The sequence below is a fragment of the Corvus moneduloides genome, chromosome 4, assembly GCF_009650955.1.
Source record: "Corvus moneduloides isolate bCorMon1 chromosome 4, bCorMon1.pri, whole genome shotgun sequence".
Taxonomy (NCBI): Eukaryota; Metazoa; Chordata; class Aves; order Passeriformes; family Corvidae; genus Corvus; species Corvus moneduloides.
Window position 1 is genome coordinate 29,028,200 of NC_045479.1, and position 21,152 is coordinate 29,049,351.

Genomic DNA, 21,152 nt, shown 5'->3' on the forward strand with positions numbered 1-21,152 from the left:
TGATTTGCCTTGGAAAGCTCAAGGCCTGTAAGATGTGGCATCTGGCATACAGGGAGAAGGAAATATAATAGATGATAGTACAACTTCTGTTGTAGTTGTACAGGATGAAAAACAGCATGTGACTAGTATTCTTTTTTCAGGGCAGAAGAGGAGGAAGCCGAGACAGAATAAAGGTATTCACAGAAAGCACTGGACAAGAAGGCAGAGACAGAACAAAAGAATGTAGAGACATGAGAGGAAAGGAAAGGAAAACGGTCTGCAGCATCCTAAGTGCCTGTGATGTTTAAGAGTAGGGTCCTCAGGAGGAGAGTCTTCCCTTAAGAGGAAAAAAAAATCATGCCTTTAACACTGGTGGAAATAGGTCTCTCAAGTACATCTCCAGAAGTTGCGCAGGATAGTGAGAGACAGTCTGGACAGAAGATGAAAATACATAAAAAATTAAAAATAATACCTTCTTCAGAATCCTTCCTAAAAGAGATACTTTCATATATGTTTGTTGTGCTCAGGGGTTTTTGGGCAGAGAAAAGGATAAACTTAGCTGTGGCAACTTTAATCCCTAGCCTTTATTTCTCAGATCAAAAGTTGGGCCAACTTACCTTTGATAACAGCAACACTGACTAGTATCTAGCTCCAGCTCCATGCCTGATAGTGATGCTGGCTGCCTTCAGACATTAAAAGGGGAGTTCCAGGCGCATTTTCTAAGGAAAAGAGCCTTAATTCTTGAGGTGGTTTTTTGGTGTTTTGTGGGGGAAGGGAGGAGCTGGAAGGGGGGCTGTTTGGTTTGTTGGTTTGGGTTTTTTCCCTTTTCGTTCTTGTCTTTGGAAAAGCTTTTGCACTGTTTAAAAATAAAAATTAAGACTTCTAGCAGAGGCAAGGCTGGTGGCTAACCTTACTGCTTCTACAGTTTCCATTATCTAAGCTTTTCTTTGGAGCAGTAACTGGAAAAGAGTGGGAGTGCTGAATGGGAAGGTGAGGGGCCCTGGCAGATCTCTGCAGTGCAGGTGGAGCTCTCTCAAGCCTCTGACTTATATTTTCTGAGTCAGAGAATTCAAGGTTGATGGTGGCAATTATGTACGCTGGGTACAACAGAGATCTGAGATAAAGAGATAATGGTCTTACTTATAATAAGAGAAAGGCAGTAGCTGAGAGCAGTAGAAGAAGAAAGCAAGAAGAAAGGAAAAACATTAAGTGGGAGTAAGTAGGTCAAGGCATATATTTTAGCAATGGTGCTGGAATTTCAGGTCTTTAAACTTCTTCAACAGGTGACACTTCCCCCCTGGGACTCTGTAGCTATTAATATGGAAGCAAGACATTAAAATGTAGAGAGACAGTCTGGCGCTTAGTCCCTGAGAAGTTTGCAGACAGGGACCTGTTGGAAACTTCCTCAAGGAAAAGTGTTTTGCCCTGAGGCTACAAAGGGTGGAACATATTTTCAGGGTTGTTCCTAAGCAAAGGGACCCAGGGAGGTTCAGACCAAAATGATCTTCTCTCCCTGAGTAAGCTGTAAGAGGTCCCAGTGTGTTTTGGAAGGCTTGAAGACGTTGCTGTTTGAAGTGTTACAGGATGAATTTTCAGGTTCACCCTGTTGGAGCCTGAATTATTTGATAATGCCTACACTACACTTCTCTTACAGCTTAGGGATATCTCTGTATTTTATTAACTTTCTCAGTAATACATTTGTTATCCAGCTTTGGGCTGGTGACTGCATTTTGTGTAAATTTTTTATTTAATTTTTCTTATCTATTTTTTTTCAAATGTTGCCATCTAATGTGAGGTGGTTACTGCACTTTAATAACTGAAATTACTGTAGCATTTTGGAAGTAAACACTTGATCAGTAGTTAGGCTGAATCCAACTCCTTTTAAAAGGCCAGTTACCCAATGACATGTCACCTGTGGAGTTAAAGAATATCAACAGTAGCCTGAAGCTATTCAACATTGTACTATTCAATGAGTAGATAAATTTGTTAGACTTCAATACTAATAGTTCCTCAGGCATCATTACTATATATAAATTTATTCCTTGGGGTTTTTTCTGTTCTATGCATTTCTGTAGCACCTCTATTACAATAATTAAGTACATCTCCGTCATTTGCTTTGACTGTTATTTTCAAGAGGTAATACCTCAAAAGTAGACACAATTACATTACTGAATAATGCAAACAACAAGAGACATTTATAGAGAGGAAAAAGAAAATACAAGCTAATGGCTAGCTCAACCTTCATTAAATACAAAATGTAACAATTATGGTAAGGTTTCCAAATTCCTTAAGTGTCCTATATTGCCTAAGGCCTTTTTTCTCAACCCTAGAGCTGTGCAGCCCCTGCATTTAATATGCACAATACCTTTTCAGAGGAAAGGAGATTTTTGCATTTGCAGGTGCATATGCATTAAGTAAAACAGTCCCTAGCAAGTGGTGAGTAAAGTTCTCCAGATCATTTCTTCCTCAGTAGGACCTGCAAAAGTTAGAAACACACTGATTTCTGAATGCCCTCGTAAAAGTCACTGTGATGTCAGAATTTTATTTTATCTCAACTCAGTCTATCCTGCTCAGCACCTCAGGCATCTTCTCTTTAGTAGTTATTTGACATCCATCATTAGTACACACTATCAGGATGTCCTAGTGCAAAGCACTAAAAGGCATCATGGTGAATGATTGTATCACTCCAGAAGATATTATCTGTCTTTTAAAAAACTCTTCACTGCACCTGCCACATGAGTATGTCTTAACAGGATAAACTAAAGGAAAAAAATACCTTAATTTTAGTTCTCTAGTTTCTGAGAAACAGGAAATACAAAAGGAAATTAGAACACCCAGCACTCTTGGTAATAATTATCATAGACATTTGAAAAACAGTCACACAGAAAAGAATATGTGCAGAGTCAGAGACTGCATTGACCTCCCACACTGCCAAGTTCTTTAGAATTGCTGAAATTATAAACAAAGTAAAAGCTCTTCTTTCCCAAACAGCCGCCTCGATGTCACTTGTTTCCACATTCCGGCTTCTGTCGCTGCAGCCCACACTTTCTCTGTTGCTAAGTGCTTTAGGCTTCTGCAATATGTTCCAGCAGCTCCCTGTTTCTCTCATATCTCCAAACGTGCTATCATCTGAGAGCAGAATATCTAGGTTTATCTGACATGGCAAGAAAAAAAGATTAAACTGTACAAATTACAGATCCTTAAAGAGCACTAAAATTTTCCATATGAAAAAATGTCTTTGTAATCTTGCATGTCGTTTCATAACATTTTGTTAGAACATGTTTTCAATTCACAGTAGGATATGTGAGGGATGAGGGCACGTTATGGCTCCTGGGAGCAGCTGTAACTAAATCTTGACTGTAAGTGACAATAGCAGCACAGAGCACCGGGTACTTGCAGACGCTTACATCAGTGCTGCCACTGAGCTATGCAAATAAAGAAGCCCATAAATAAATGGAAATCATAGGGAAAGTGGGGAAAAAAAGACAATACAACAGTTAAGAGTTTATATAATTTTGTAATGATATTGGTAAATATAGACTGTTGCAATTTTTCATCATTCTGACTCAAACACTGTTTGGTTTCTTTTACCCTAATAGCAGGCACACAGTAGCTTCCATTAAGGAGAGAATGTTATTGTCACAGTTATTCACCCAGCTATGTCCGCCTTTTTTTGTCTTGGTGAGTAGGCATCTTACTGAGTGCAGTTTTCAGCCTGTGTGCCTTTACCCACCCTGGGGTACAATTCCACAGCTCTCCTTGTATCCTTGGCTACAGTACCAGCATACCTACTATTGTGATTGCTGGCAGATTTTGCTGTATCTTTCATTCAAGTTAGGATGAGCAACATTAGCTCTTTAATAGTGATTAAAGAGCTGCCTTTAGTGATTAAAGAGCTAACATATGTAATTAAACTGTGTGGGCATCCCCCTTATGAGATACAAGAAGCATTCTAGGTACATTTTTAGGTTAGATTCGGCATTTCCCAAAGCCAGCTCAAGGTACAGAAAAGTAAGCAGTATTTTCAGGAGAAAGTAATTCAGCACATAAGGACTGGATTGGTAGAACGAAATAGTTGATACTAAGGCACCTCATTTTTCCATGATATATGTTTTGGGGGTTTATTCTGGATTATATTTAGCCTGGTCACTGGAGCCAAACACCTCCGCTACACATGTTTCAAAGCTTTCTGAGATGAAGTATTAGGTATGTACTAGAGGACCTTGTGATGATGCAGCTCACACACTATTTTGGAACCTCTTGTCCCCATTAGCACTAGAGTGCATGTGGAGCAGATTTGAAGCAGAGCTTCTGTTTTCATTTCCTCCTGAAGGAATTCAGTTTGTATGCACCAAAACCGCTTTGAGAACTGAAACACCACATGGTAAGTGGAGACAATGACAAGATTTTCCTTCAAACCACACTGTTGCTTTGAAACTAATTGCTAATGTAGACACAGCCTTTTTTGACAGTTGATGAGGGAGCAATCTGCAGGTTCTGCTAGGGCCTAGGAGACCAGATCAGCTGCTTTAGGCTGAATCTCTTCCCTCCATATAGACCACCTTTCAATATCACTGCAGGCCTTCCTGCTCTTCTATCAGTGCTCTGTGTTATTCCTCTTCCCACATCCATTCTCATTCTGGAAAAGGTCCGTGGCCTGCCCCAATTACCACCCACATGGAAGGTACAGGAAGTGACCTGTGGCTGTAGAAATGATGCAGGCTGCAGAGTGAGGACAGACAGCTGCCTGAAACATGAGCATGGAGATGCCATAACCAAAGAGAAGTGAGATAAGTGTATCTCTAGGGTTAGGTGGGCATACATAGGTTGGTAGAGAGGGGTGTCAAAGCCCACATGACTTCCAAAGATCTGCTGTGTGGAAGCTGACAGCTGTTCAGAAAGCCTCACAGACATCGACTTGGACACAATCACTATATATCCTTGAGAACTTGATTTGTACCTGTGAGAAGCCTAGTATCAACAAGAAGCAAGAAACCATAAACAACTGATGAAGAATGCACAGCTGTTTCAGGGAGGCTGTTGCTTGCTTAGATTTGTTTTTTAATGGGTGTTAGCTGCAAGTAACCAGTAGTTTTGTGGGGTGTTAATGTAGAAGCCAATAGAGACATAGCACGAGTGTCTAACCACTGCATAAAAGAGGCTTTATAGAAATAAAGCATGCATTTGCATTTGCCACTGCCTGGAGTTGTCAGTGTATATAGGTGTCATGACCCGTCTCAACAGCGACACTGCTGCTTTTTTTTTTTACACCTCAGCCTCCTAAAACATCACTGGCAGTTCACAGTACCCTGACACTTCCCTGAAACAAAAAAAATCCCCCCCTCCCAGTGTCCCCATTTCTTATTCTGAAATAGCTCACTTGGTCCTGCTGCAAAATTAGATTAACCACACAAATACAAAATTTCTAAAACCATGTTTCAGCAAGATGCTTTCCCTCTGCCTCATTCTCCCCACACAGAGGGTAAGAGAAATTCTTGTTAAATCTCTCTGGTTTCTCTGGGTTCCTGGACCTCTTTTTTGCCTCCAGACATGTTCTTTTAATAACTGTGTGCTGAGACAAGAGATATCTTGCCTCTGCCTTCATTCCCTCAGTTAGTCTATGCCTGAAACCAAAGCTGATAACTACTCTTTTCCTTAATCAAAACCCGGGATGGGATGTTCTGTTGCTTGACATCTTAAAAGCTTCTTGTGGAGGGCTGGGCTCAGGACACACTCCACTCTACCCTAGTGTTAAATGGCTGGGTTTATTTTGAAGCAGAGAAGAATACCAGTCAAGGCAGGCAATATGCAGCAAATAGCAACTACAAAGCAGTGTAAGAATCAGCTGAAAAGCATGCTCCATCCCCTTCTACCCAGACAAATAAATGGCACAGCCCCCAACAACCAAGTAAGGAGGGGGACACACAGCCCCTGCATCACTCTACTTCCTGCTTCTTTTCCCCTGAAGCACTGCTTAAACTAAGTAGATTTTACAACGTAGTCATATGCTCAACTTGCTAATGATCAGCTCAGTGTAAATATCAACACATTACTGCAGAGAAGCTCAAATGTCATCGTAACCGCTCCCTTGGATCACTTCAGCTTGGTGAGGGACAGAGAGAACAAAGGTGCCAGAAGACAAACAGGTACCCTACAGCAAGCATAGAAGAGTAGAAAGGAGAGAGGCAAAACAATGAGAGAGCTGGTAAAGCCAGGGTCACCTGGAGTGTAGAAAAGTAGTTCCCTACAGAGCAGCTGCAGATCCGCACAAGGTGATACCAGCAACACAGTTTTCAAGATTTTTCCATGTAGAAAGACCTGAGATAGAAAAAAAATACAGGAGCAGTAGTAAAAAGTTTTGAATTCAGCTGACAAGGGCCAAAGGCAAGAAGTGTTCACATAGTTCATCAACTGGCATCCAATTAAAACAAACCAAAAAGTAAACCCCCAGCTGTAAGGGACAGCCATTTGACATCTTTGCTGATATGCTCCTATGAAGGGCAACGAATAAGGGGCAGAAGCGACCTGTATCTCATGCGTAAGGAGATTAATGTAGGAAGCACTGAGATGTTGTATTGCAGTGCTGTGCTTGCTACAATTGCAGAAAGAAAACTCTCACCTTTCCTTGTAACAACTACAAATGTCTCTTTAAGGGCAGTATACACAGATGCAGTGTATTCCCTGAACTCTATTCTTGTTATGTTACTAAGATACAACTGTCTCTACAGAGAGCTTATTGGTGGGCAAAATAAACTGTTTTGATGAATTATAAAAAAAGCTAAATTAATTTTTCAAAATAAAATATTGCATGAGAAGGCTAATGATATGAAATTACACCAATATAGAATTCCAAGTACATAGTTACTGCCTCTTTTTTTTTTTAATTTCTAGTAGAGATTCATCCTAGGTTTTGTATGGTCTATAAACTGATACAAATTTCTATCTGTAAACACTTAACTAACTCTAAAGCCATGCATGTAGTGGCTACAAAAGCTCCAACTGAATTTTTGTTTGTTTTTAAAAGGTAAGTATAATTGTGCAGCAATTTACTGTGGAGTATAAGTATCTGCATGACCAGGAATATGCCATGTTGTGAAGTGAATAAAAGAGCTTTGAAATATAGAATGGTAAAGCAAAGAAGGAGAGAACAAATAAGTATGTTAAATAAAGCTCACCATTTAATTTTAACATGCTTCTGTGTAACAGCTAGACTCTACAGATGACAACTAATAGATATGTGGGGGATTGTGGCATTCCTGCTTCTTTTCTGTTTATAGCTCTAATTATTTTATACTGTGCTGAAACAGATCTTGAAAAATGCTGTGCTTGACTTAGAGAATAGTTTAGTTCATCAATCGGCGATTAGGCAAAGCAAGCAGCTACACAAAAAGTAATTGGTGAGGAACTCCACACTTAAATCAATTTGAATTTGAGTGACTTCTTTTTTTTTATCTTTACATCTGTAGAAATTATTAATCTCATTTGAAGATACACTTTGATATTTTCAGTGTCAGAAATGTTCTGTAGGTTACGTATCAGTTTAATCAATTGTCTTATTCAACATTAAATGCACATGTAGCTATGTAAAATTTCTCACTGGCACCTAAGAGGAAGCATTTCTTTCAATGAGCATATAGAAGCTGCCATCTATATTCTTCTGGTTTTATGCCACCCTTTTTTCTCTCTCACTTGGATGGAGAATTCCAAATCTAGCACCAACATATAAATATACACGACTGCCTAAAGCAGGAGGATTCATAGGACAGCAAGAATTAGTTAAGAAAAGTCTGACAGATCTGGCTGTGCCAATCTAAAAAATTATTACAGACCTCAGCATTTTGTCCCTCCCATGTGCCAGAGGGTAACGTCCCTAGGAGGTGCGTCAGAAGAAACTGTATTTATCTGACTCACCTGCCTCTATGTCCTGACTGGTGGTTAAAACTAATTGCCAATCTATACATGGAAATAGGTATGGTTCCATCTCCTCTCCCTCAGGGTGTAACAACTTTCTGCAGAAGGGTAGGGCAACTGGCTGGGGCAGTTAAAAAGCAACATCTTAATTCTACCTATCTCCCCAGCATAGTTAGTGTTGTCAAGATTATAAGACAGTAGAAGCCTTTGGCCTAGACTGACAGATAAAGGCCTATATCTACTTGCTTCCTAATTTCCTGCGTTCATTTTCCGTATCTTCTCTCTTGCATTCTCTTTCATCCATCCCAGCTCGCCTCCTGTCCCCTTCTCTATCTGTAGTGCTTGTTTTGCAAAGGCTATCTCCTACTGACATATCAAAAGCTACCATTATAAATTTCAAAGCAGTCAGCCTACCAGCTGCCAGTGCACAAAAAACTCCAAAATGCAGTTGATCTGAGCATGCACAGGGATCTCTAGAATACATAAGAAAGTCTCCACATGAACAATGTATCATATACCCTTGACCTGTGGCATACAGAACAATATTGTGCAGTACTCAGTTCTCAGTGAGGTAACCTGTTTCCCTCAGCCCACTTCATTCAGTCCCAGATTTCCTGTGTCTCATTTTATTTCCAGCATTCACTATGCACACTGGTTCCATTTTCATGTGCCTTTTCTCCTACTCTTCATATTCTCTACATCGGATTTTAGCTCTGGTCCCACTTCTTTTATTCCCATGTCTCTCTATACCTATCCAGCATTTAAAGAGAGAAATTTGAGAATGATCTGGTTTCATCTTCACTGGAACAGATACCGTCTTTGCTAGAACAAACTTAAGTTTTATGTAACAGGATTACAAGAAAGTAACCAGCTGTCATGACTGAAAGCAATTTCATTTAAGTCCTGAAAAACTCTGGAGAGAGCAACCATTACAATAAGGAAAAAACATGATGTTTGACACCTATAGTGTTGTAACTGCAGGAGTCTCTGTGTATTTTGTGCTTTAATTTCAAATCCACTAAGTAGTTTGAATTGGCAATGATACAAATGTTCTGAGACTCACTGATGCCATTTCTAATAAATTCAGAGAATAATGACTGCAAATTTCTATGAAGCAATTTACTTGCCATGAAGAAGAGGAGATGCTTGCTATACTGTCTGAGACACTGAACCTGCAGGAAAGAAACAGAGAAGAAAAGGAGCCTCTTCCCCTGCCATTTCAGATTTCTGTTTCATAAAGGCAGAACTGTATCCCTGAATGGTACCTGAAAGGGACAAGCAGCAGAGATGTGCATATACAAGTGACCAGTTTTCATTACCTGCAGATCTTCACTGTTTTGCTCAAATTCTTTTCACCAGTTTTAGTCTCCAACACAAAATGCAAACAAAATATTAAAAAAAAAAATCTTTCTTTCACTAGGCTAGAGTTTTATAGTGATCTATCATCTAAGGCACAAACCTCATTTTTAGACAATCTACAGAAAATACCTCACCATTTCCTATCTGTGTATGGTAATTGCCCTAGTTGAAGTAGGCTTAATATCTTTTGTTTTGAAAAGCAGGATGTCCTGTCTTTCAGAGCAGTAGTAGAGAAATAAAGGAGTGTCTAGTGTTTGTTTGCAAACCCAGGCAGAACTGTACAAAGAGTCTGTCTCCATGCTATTAACTTCCTTCTGCAAGGACTAAGCTGACTCTTGCTGAAGTCAATGGAAAGACTTCATTTACATTAGCTGGAGGAATCTCCATCTGGAGAAAAAAAAATAGTCAAGAATAAACAAGCAATGAAACTAGATTTTCCACTAAAACAATGCTCCAGATCAAAAAATAGACACAACTGGTAGACACTTTGTATGCTCAAATGCCACAAATGCCAGATATAAATAAAAGCATCAATTCTGATATTGTAAAGATACTGAAATTATTATCTACATGACTGATAAATATTCTTCAAAATTTGGAGATACAAGGTGTAAGGAAATGAGAAACAATATTTAAGTAGCATTGTGATAGGATATTGTGAAGTTACATACAGGAACTAAAAGGTTTAGCAATATATAGGAAGAAAACCATTACAATGATATGTCATGTATATGTCACGTCATATATTACAAATATTTAGATGCTAAAAAATGACAATATAGAGATAGGAACTAAGCACAGGTAATCTGCTTAGTCTTCTAGTAATTTCTGCAGCAGTTAATCAGTCTCCAAACACATAGCTACACAAATGAAAATCTCAAGCGTAGATATTGAACATCCCACTATTTGCACTTTGAGAACTCTTTCCTGCTTGCTAAAAGCAAGTTTTACAAGGACAAATAGTAACTCTCCCTGTTTCTATGTGAAATATTCACAACTAAAGCAAAGTCCAACTAAAACAATGACCAGCTACCAGTTACTGATATCATGGTAGAAATAGCTACAGCTCTTGTTAGCAGAAGTATATCACTTTTTGCTTCTTAAAAGGGTGACCTCCTTCGTGGTACTACTTCCTGCTTCCATTCATCAGAAAGGAAGGGGTTTGGTCTTCCAGTGAGGTAATAGAATTGTACTGTTTTTAGCCTAGAGGCCTTGTACTAAATCCAAGTTACCTGGAAAACACTTTATATGACTATCAGCTTGGTGTAAGAAAGCAATAAACTATCTTAATTTGATTATTTTAAATGGATTGGAGTTTTGTGTAGGTGGAAGACTATCATTACAGAAAGGAGCACTACACAGACTAATATATAAATAGCTCGTGCTGTGAGGAGAACAATAGCCCTGTTTCTTTTCTCAGAGCACAGATACAATTAGTTAGAGGATATTGCATTCTTCAGAAATTTTTGGCATTCAATAGAAAAAAAACAATTGTATTTCAAAACAGAATATTGTATTTGGAAATCATTTCCTCTTTTAATAACCTGCCAAGGCTTTCAGTCTTTCCCCTGCAAATGAACACATCCCTTGTAGTTTAGCACAATGCTTTCCCACACTGCCGATTGCGAGGTCGCTGACTCCTGATGCAGTGGCACAAAATCCTGAGCTTGGCTCTTGGCAGGAAAGTAACTGCTTTCCACATACATTGTGTTAAAAATGCATGTTTCTGTAGGGTTTCCATCTACTGTTATGTGAACTCCACTGATTTAATTCCCAAACTTTTACTGTCACAGAATAACTACATACTTTTGTTGACGAAATGTAGAAGCAAAGTCAATATGTTCATTTTCAAAGCAGGAAATCTCAGTCCCCTGACAGCACTGTATTCCTACTGCTGGATTTATATTCTAATGGCTGATGTAGATTTCATCAGATTGTCCAGTGGCAATAATTCATTCCATGTAACCTGGGTGTATTCCATTCTCGCTGGCTTAGAGAGAAGACCTATTGCACTCACCAGCCAATCCATCCTAAAGCTAGTTTAAAATATTAATAATCATGGTTAGCTAGATGGAAATATGATTGATTGTTACATAATCAACTAAATAATAAAACAAATCAATAGCTATAGTTACAAAACTAGACCCATGGGATAAATTAATCAAAACCAGTGCCTACATTTCAAACTTATGTCTGTCACTCTGTCTTCCTTCTGCACTGTCTTTTGCCCAGATGTGAAAATCTTTGTCTGAGGTCATGAAGTAGTGGCAGATACAAAGGCCAAATGCATATCAAGTGTTATACTGTTACAAACTTTTCCCTCTTAACAACTCATTATTCTCCCCATTACAAGTGGAAAACCCTAAAATACTCTAATTACACTGCAATCAGTGGTGACCCCTTATTTCTTGCGTGACTCATCCTATCTGCTCATTTTTTTAGTTTCTTCTTTTATTTGCCATAATTACTTTTCCTGTAATAACAGAAGTATCAACAGCAGACAAGAATATGTATCAAGTAAAACAAACATATTTTACTAATATTCTTAATATTTAAAAACACAGCTTCATAAACTTCCAACCCACCTTCTCTCTGTACTTCATATGTGAAACAGCATTTACTTCGATGTGCTGCAATAAATGGACGTGCTGCACTTGTTGCTGTGCTGTCTCAAAAACTTGTTTTACAAACCATGCATATAATAAACTTGCACACTATCATTTATAATGTTACTATGTACCCAAAATAGCCTTCAAATTGAATAAGATAAAACAAAACATCCATCACCTAGTTAGCATTCAGAGATCAGGAGAACTGGTAGGTCTAGCAAGAACTGGTAGGTCCTGAGCTTTAAAGGAGATCTGTAAAGGGTATCTTTGCATTACCAGAAAGTTCAAAGCTTGAGTGTCTGCTTTCTCTGTGTTATTAAAAATCCCACAAGTTTTGCAAATGTAAGGTAGCTATCCTACATCTTGAAAAGATGCAAAAATACTTTGGTAATCATGTTTTGTCTGTATAAACAAAAAGTTTGTTTCTGAGTCATAATTACTTATTTTTATGGTAAACTGATTTCACTAGAAGTCTACATCAGCATGAGTAAAGTGAATTTCTGTGCATTTAAGAAGTGGTTTCGTGCTTGCATTCCTTTTTTAGGCAAGAGCAAATGACTTCTGTTTACTGGGAAACATACTTGTCTGTTGGTTTTCTTGTGCTGTTGGAAGGGACAACAGAGCTGGAAGCAGGGGAATTTTCAGCTGGCACTGCTCCTGAGAAGGCAGCTCCCACTTGGCCCTACTGTGGAGAAGGCCTGGCTCAAATAAGCTGCACATAGAGTTCCTCAAGATCAAGGATTTGCTTCTGAAAATTAAAATATACTCTAGTCTCCTCCTAGACACAGCATAGTGCAGACCTGCCTGCAGAATGAAGGAGTTTTGGCCTCACTCAGCATCCACAGGAGTGTGGTGAAGCGAAGACCCATAACGCTGGTCTGCATGAAGATGGGAAAAGGCCCCATGACATCAAATTTGAGATGACAAAGCAAGAGAGAAGGTAGGCAGCGAGGATCAGCAGATATCCAAAAGGAAAAAAACCCAAACAATTTTCCAAATTCTGGCCCAAGTGTACCTATGCCCTGATACTTTAAGTTCAAACCCATGTCCCTAAAATCACTCCAGATTTGGCCTTCCTGATAGATCTTATTCTTTGTGTGACAGAAATGTGAAAAAAGATAGTACAGAATAGGTGGCTCTCGAGACTACCTTTCACTTTATAGGTCTTGTTCAGTAACACACAAAGCCTACGAAATTTAGGGCTGGAAAAGGCTGAGAAGTGAGGAAACACAGACTAGATCACTTTGAGCAGAAAAAGATTCTAAGCACACGAAGGCAGCGCGGTTGGCCCTGTCAGAGCAACCAGGAGGACAAGGGGGGATGGTACGGGGATCGTGAATGCAAGAGACAAAGAAAATACCACACGAATAAATACGGAAAACATGAGTTAGAAATTGATCTAAAGAGACATCCGGCTTCCCTTAACTTCGGCTACTGATGCGTCAGCCGTAGGAAGGGGGAGCAGGGGGATGCCTCAGAGATGAGCTAAATCGCCCTGCAAACCAAAGAGGAAACGCTGCCAAGGAACCGGAAAAAATGAAGCGAGCAAACGCCCCTTTTCCACCATGCCCTAAACGAAACCGCTCGGGGAGACCCCTCGGACGGCCAGCACCACGGAGGGCCTCGGAGCGTCTTCCCGGGAGCCTCTGCCGAGGACACCCACTTCCTCCCGCGGGAGGACGCGGCCGCGCAGAGCCGCTAAGGAGCAGCGAAACGGCAGCAGCGCCCCACTCGGCTCGGCGCGGCCGGGCTCCCCTCCAGCGGGGAGGGCGGCCCAGAAAAGCGCTGCTGCGGCAGCCCCGCTCCCCGCGCCGCCGCCCGGGGCATTCCCCGCGCTCCGCCCTGACCCCCCCCGTTCCTCGCGCAGCCGCCGGCTCAGCCGGGGCAGCCGCGGCCGCCAGGTGTCGCCGGCGCACGGGCGTCCCCGCGGCCCCTCCTGCGCCCGGAGCCGGCGGGGCTGGCTCAGTGGAGCGGGCGGAGGCGTCAGCCCGCAGCGGGGACGCGCAGCCCAGCCCAGCCCGGCTCGCCTCGGCTCGCCCCATCCTCGCACACCCCCGCGGCCCGGCTCGGCTGACGCTCTCGGCACCGCCAGCGGCCGGCCGGGCGGCTCCCGAGCACGGCCTGCGGCCGCTCTCCGGTGGCGGGGAGCCGCGGCGAGGAGAAAGCTGCTGCTGCGGCGGCGGCGGTGGGGGGAGCAGCCATGTTGGAGCGGGGAATAAAGTGACTTTCCTCAGGGAGGGAGCGCGGCCGGCGGTCCGGCGAAGGCTCTCGGGCTGCGAGGGGAGGGGGGGGTTCGGCTCCCGGCGGCCGGATACCGCTCCTAGGCGGAGGAGAAAGGGAAGGAGAAGGGGCAACGGAACCGCCCCCGGACCCGCGAAGCTCCGGCGCTGCTGGTGAGTTGTGGCTGCTCATTGTCTCCCGGCCCCGGGGTGCGGGTCCGGCTCGCGGTGGGGTGTTGGCTCTCGGCCTGCGGTGCGTGGGACGTCGCGGGGGGTGAGGTGACAGCGCGGCCGCGGAGGAGGGGGGAGGTGATGGTGGTCGTGGGGGAGAGCCCCGCGAGGGGGCCGGGGGCTGCCCGGGGAGCCCCGGGCGCGGGGAGCACCGCTCCGCGCCCCCGGGTAGGAGCGGGCCGGGCTGCGGGGGATTTCCGCTGCCCGGTGGCGGCTGGGAGCGGCTCCGCGGCGGCTGGGGGGCAGCTCCCGGAGGCTGAGCCCTCTGCGAGCGGAGCCGAGCGAAGCCGGGCCAGAGGGGTGAGCCGGGGATGCAGCCCCTGAGCGCTGCCGGATTTTTTGGTGATCCTGCGTTCGTCACCGTCCTTTCCCCACCGCCTCCTCCTCTTCAAGCGAGGCAGCGTTCTCCTGACAGCTCTTCTCCTCGCAGCCTCCGCACGTATGACACATTCGCTCCTACTGCAGGTCTCCCCCCACACGCACACCCAAAATATGTAGGTTTAAGTGCTTGGCATTCGAGTTTTTCTGCTCTGAGCTTTTGAGTTCGAAGGTGACAGGATACGTGAACATTGTCTGACCCTGAACTTCTGTGAACTCCTCCCTCCCCTTCCTTGCTCAGATATGTAATGGCTTGAGACCGGTGAGAGCAAAATGGTTCTCTTGAAAGGACGGGGAAAACCAGGTGGAATCATGTATCTTTTATATTTCTTGCAAATTTATTACGCCCCACCAGTGCCAATACCGTGTTCATAGGAGTGGATTAGCTGTTGTGTTAGAAGAATGCTGACCTTGATCCCCTTTGTCTCTCCTGCAACAATTTTGGTAGCTGGCTGTAGTTGTTTTAAACTCATTGCTGTCTTTGGCACTTTGCTAATGGTTGTTAACAGTGTTGTGGGCGTTATGAGCAAAGCGGGCCTGACTTATAATCCAAACTCAGAGATTTAAAAAGCATTCATTTCATCTTTAAATTTTTGTGAATAATTTCTATTCTTTTGTAGTTTAATAGAAGACCAGTAGCAACATTCTTGTAGGTATCACGGTATAGATATGAGAGCAAGCCTGGTTTGATGTTCTTCCATTACTTCTCTCCCCCCCCCCCACTTCTTTTTTAATTGTATTAATTGAACTGGAAACTGTATCACCAAAGGTTAAATACAGGGAAGATGCAGGGCAGAAGAAACATTTATGAAAGTAGACTTAGTACCAGATTCAGATTTGTTTTTCTTACTGGAAATGGGAAAAAAAGGAAGTAGGTGAGCTGGTATTTTATGTGCTTAAGATGTTAAAGAAATTGCCATATTGCTTTGTTATAAGAATTCTCTGTATTCACACACAGCTCTTGTTATTTACATCTGCACTTCAGTAAGTTACATGAGAGAGGCTTATTTTGAATAATTAATGTAGAAGTAACTGATATGAAAACATAAAATCACATGTTTGAATACATGGTGAAATTTTTCCTTAAAAATTGTTGGTGCTTGAAAGAACAAACTGAATTTACTTTTCCAACATAGATAAGCCATTATAATGTTAACTTGGCATTAAAAGGGCCACTTAAATTGGAAAGATGAAAGCGTCTTTTGCTGGCATTATTTAAATACTGCTTTGACGATAATGAGTCTGACTTACAAAAACCTTTAGGAAGGATAACGAAATGAGGTTCATACCTTGTATTTGCATATTGTGCTGTGTAGCCCTGTGTTTACCCAGGATGTAGCTCTATGCAAATAATGAGGTGGGTTCTGCCTGCATCCATACTGAAGAGTTTGCAAATTAAAGCCCTTGTTGTCTGAAGCAAATTATAGTTTGAATGTGGGGAGTCATTTATTTTAAGCTTGGCTAAGAATGTAGTGTATTAATTAATCTTTTTAATATGTAAAATGCCACTAGCGTATAGTGAAATACTTAATTTATAATTGCAAATATAATTTAGATGAGAAACAGGTCACGGCTGTGTATTTCCCCTGAATGGCTCTGGCTTCAGTTTCTGCCTGACACTGCAGTGTGTAAATATGGAATAGCTTATGACAGGGATGTTAAGATGCTAAGTCTGCATGTGTTACTGTTATGATGTGGAGCTCTTACAGTAAAACTGTGCAGAATTTTTTGAATGGCCTAGTAACATACAAAACCTTCTAATTTCTTAAATGACTACATGCTGCTAGGAAAAAAAAATAATGTTTTGCTCATCTTAATAAGCTTCTGTCCAGCAGTATATTTGAGTAATTGCACCTAAAAAGTGCAGTTGGGAAAGGCTTTGTTGACATCTGATTCAGTCAACAGTCTACATTAAAATCTTTCAGTGAGTTTTCTCTTGACCCTCTTTTCATTTAGTAGAAGCTGTTGATATTCCATGTACCAATCAGCTTCTATTTTTTTGTCCAAGAAAGCTAATGAGCTGTATTTTAAAAAGTTGTATATAGTAGTTGTGTGTTTATTGAATGCATTATATGGTATAATGTGAAAATGGACAAGATCATGTCTAAAAATCAAGCTCAATAATGATAAAGCTTTTCTAGCGTAAACTCTCTAAATGTTGCTTACAGTTCTTAAGTTATGGGTATCTTAACTTGTTAGCTGGATGCTTTCTAATAGTTACTCTTTATTTCTGCAGCAAGCCTTGTATAGCTATTGAGGCAGCTGGACACCACCGTAATCAGTGGCAGCTCAGAGTTTTATATAATGCACTACAAGTTTAGCATGTAAAAAGGCTGTTAAAATGCCGAATGTTTACTCAACAGTTATGGTTCACATCTAAAAAACAAACTAAACCACTCTATTGTTAGCAATCACTGCCTTATTCTGCAGTGCACATAATCATAGCAATGGCTTTTTCCTTCTGAGTGTAAGAAGTGGGATTTTTTTTTTTTTTTTTGGTGCCTTTCCACATACGGATACAGCAACTTGGATGATAGAGGTAAAAGCATTTTATATTTACATCTTTTGATCACTAGACAATAATATGGTTTTTAAAAGTAAGTCTAGGCCTAGGGGGCTTTTAAACTTTGAATATTCTCTATCTTGTTATTTATTCCTTTGGGATCCTAGTAATGGTTTTCAGGGCTTTCTCCAGAAATACACTCTAATGCTGTGGGATGGGGTTTTTTTCTGTTTATTTTGTGAAGAGTCGTGATGCGCTTTTGACAACTTTTATCTGAAGAATCAAAGTTAATGCTTGTTTGGACAAATGACTTTTTATAATTCTGTATTGAATACAGATTTATATATACTCATTCTTAACTAACTTGATGGATTGGCAATTCTTCCAGAGTTGTTGGTTTCCTGAACTTGTTTTAGCAGTGATGTCAACTCCAGAGTTTAGTAGAACTGGCTAATTAGAACATTTACAAACAGCAGTGTAAACCACTGGTAGTCACAAGGAATAAACAAGACTGGTACTTGAGCTGATTTGTCAACTTGGAGCAGAAGAACATTGGGAAAGAAAAAGAAAAAGAGTTCTTTAGTTCTGTGATCCCTTTATGTGGAAAACAATGACCATAATGGGTGCATAAATCAGGTAATTTGCATTGGATCAGCTTTTGATACATCTGTCCTTGGATAGTAAGGCTTTAGCCACATCCTTGGAAATCATTATACCCTATACCTGTATTATAAAATATAGTAGACAAATTGATACTGGAAATCGTTGTAACAGTGCTTTACTGGCATATTTGGGCTTTTGTGGTGTAGTGCTTGCTTTTAAAGGATTAGAAATTTCATTCACTAGGAAACATCAGTTTATCAGGGGTGCTGTGCATAAGCACGAATGTTGGAGAAAAAAGAAATGTGAATTGTCAATGCAGCACCAGAAGAAGCAGCTGTCGAGTTGTGTTTTAGTTTTTCACATGGTAAGACAGAATTAGGCAAAATGACTTTAAGAAGACAGAAAAGTACCAACTTTATAACATTTTTAACTAAACACTTAAAGGCTTCTCTGAATTTCAGGACAATTTTCTGCTTGCTTATTTCAGTAATACCTTGAAAATGCTGTAAGCTGAAGGACAGTTTTATCTTATGTTTTGATTATGACCTTTTTGGTTTCCTTTTTTATTTATCTTCTCTGGAACAACTAGTTTTGCATATTTTATGATCATCAGGGCTGTGTTATTATACCAAAACAAAGAAATAACGTGTCTTTCAGTTGCACTCCTAGCCACAGTTCTTGCCTATCTTTAATTTTAGGTTGAACTTCTTAGGTATTTTGCGTAAGTGAATGTTACTCTGTGCCCTCTAATCATATTGCATTTAATTATTTTCTATACCTCATAATTATACTCCTTTCTCTGACTGCTGTTGTTTTCAAAGGTTTGGTAGAGTTGCACGATGGTCTCTGATTTTTAACATCTGCATTTTGTCAGCTTTGCTAAGGATGATTGGATGCTTTCGATTTGTATTACAGTTGTCAGAATCATGACGTTCTCTTCTTTGCTTGGTGGATTAGAGCATTTTGCAGGCATGTAGCTGTACTGAGACAGTAATATCATAGTCAACTGTCATAACCTGTATAGTCTTTCAGAAGTGTCTTTTCCCAAGTATTTCTGACTTCCTGTTCTTATCTTACTGATCTGGAAGTATCTTTGTTCGGATGTTATTCAGGTATGTGCAAGGGGTCTTTATATAGCAGTCATTAAAGTTAAGATTTTGTGAGGTTTACAGTTAATTGGTGTTCACTGAAAAAAATATCTTTGCAAAATATGGATTACTGAGAATTATCAAAGAATATTAGTCATCAGCAATACTGTTATCCTGTAATTGAGAGAAAGCTGTTTGAATTAAAAAGTTACAATGGTCTATAGCTTAGTTTGCAAAAATGTGAAGAAGCCAGTTTACAGAAATGTAAAGAAATAGACATTGAGATCAATTAATAAGGTTTATAAGAGAGGCTAAAGGCTGTGATGAGGAAAGCCCATGCTGTCACCAGCTATTAAAATTAGGTGTATTTTAGGATGAAATTGAATTCTAACAAAGCCATTAGCCAGTTAGAAAAGCTAACGAAAATGTTATCATTTGATGTTCTTAGAATAGGTGGATGTTCATGAAATAGTGTTGTATTCTTAAGTAAACCAGCCGATAGTCATATGTGGTTCTCTGAGGCATTTCCTAAGGGAACCTGAAGGTGTTAAACAGCTGTCACTGAAGTTGTGTGGTAGGAATTGTACAAGGGCACTTTCTGGAGTGGAAATGCTGGTCGTATATCTTGGTATGTCTCAGAACACTGAGAAATTATGTAATTTCAGCACAACTAAGGTTTCTTTCAGTGATTTTAGAAGTTAGTTATATGCATAGTAATGGATATTGGCAGAGCGGGAGATTAAGCAAAGAAAACAACTGTTGCTCAGCATGTATTTATAGAGGACCAATCTTGTGAAATTAACGTCTGGTTCTCTTGATAAGATTAAATACTTCGTGTGGTATGTTGTTGATATTGCAGACAGGCGTCACTGACATTTTTTATTTGGTTCTTACGTGGCATTTTGATTATGGAACTAAAATGGTAGATCAAGTGTCAACACATGAAATGGTTTAAAACCCAGTGGATAATGTGAATCAAGTGGTTAACTATAAATAGTTGCCGTTACGTAACTGTGTGTGATGAGGGCTCCTCATCGTCAAAGTACGTTCCTGAAGGAGCCCTGGGAAACCTGCTCACTGTCAGCTGTTGGGCATTGCCACTAATGAAGTGAAAGTCAGTGAAAATTGCTCATTATTTCTGTAGCTCCAGAAAATTGGGAAAACAATAGATACTGAAGAATGAGTCATTAGCGCAGGGTGGATGCTTGGAAAAATGGCAGCTTCCTGTTTGTTTACTAGATGTAGTATTTTATATCAGGCTTTAAAAGATTGAATACAGTGTATTAACTTTTAAAATAAATTAGTTGTATTTGGTAACTATATCAAATATATGCAGCTATTAATATTAGCTTTTAGTTGGGTATTTATTTTGTGAAGGTTTGGCATAGTTTCTCATGTATAATACAGAACAGATACTAAGTGTTGATGTATTCAGTATGTAGGGTTTAGGTAGAGCTTTTATTTTGAAGATATAGTAACCAATAATGTAATTCGTGGTACACAAGAAGAGGAAAACCAGTTATGAAATAATAGATTACATTTTGTATTTCTATCAGTTTTCTGTATATGTTGAAATGAAGTTGAGTTTCTCAATGTAGAGTTCATAAATATTCTGTGTAGGCCAAAAAAGATGTCTGTATATACATTTAACTGGGGAAAATGAAAAGTCATTTTTTCAGTCTGTTGTTAGCTCATTGCCAGTGCGGCTTTCTCTGTCCTTTCTCTCTTTGTCAGCATGTGGTTGTCATAAACAGCAGTAGAGTATCTACATGTGCAGGGGGCCTGTTGCCCGCTTAGCTGCTATTCAGTCTTAAAGCTATGTCATAAATATCGTACTAAATGGTTCAAGCATCTCCTTGTAAAGTGTGAAACTATTTCATAATTCACCTTATTTATGTTTGCTCTGAAACCCAAATACAAATTTAAAGACTTCCTATATGACTATGGGAGACTAAGCTTGAGCTGCTGCTGCCTGTGAATAACTCAGTTGCACCACAGAAGTTCAGCCTGGCATAACTCTGGTGCTATCACTCAAAGCCACGGTGATTTTCACCATTGCTGGCTGCCACTCTCATCCCCACACTGCTGCCTTTGTATCAGCAGGTGTCCTGTGCCTCTGTCAGGGAACTGGTGCAGGTTACATTGTGTGTTTGGGTTCAGCTTTACTTTCGTGTTTACAGGTAAATAATAGTCACTTTCTGCAGTATCAATGGAAAAACAGCACTTTGTAATTATTTATTTTTTTAAATATCCAGAGCAGATGGGAGGGGAA

General features: G+C 40.6%; 1 protein-coding gene across 2 annotated transcripts in view; it reads left to right on the forward strand.

Moving 5' to 3' along the window:
• Positions 1–13,836: 13,836 nt before the first annotated feature.
• CDK17 (cyclin dependent kinase 17) overlaps positions 13,837–21,152 on the forward strand; it is a 92,208-nt gene continuing 84,892 nt past the window's right edge. The window contains exon 1 of one of the 2 annotated variants that reach the window (XM_032107691.1): positions 13,837–14,251. The gene's annotated coding sequence lies outside the window, so the exon portion shown is untranslated. The remainder of the gene's footprint in view (positions 14,252–21,152) is intronic. The other variant, XM_032107692.1, reaches the window with a different exon arrangement.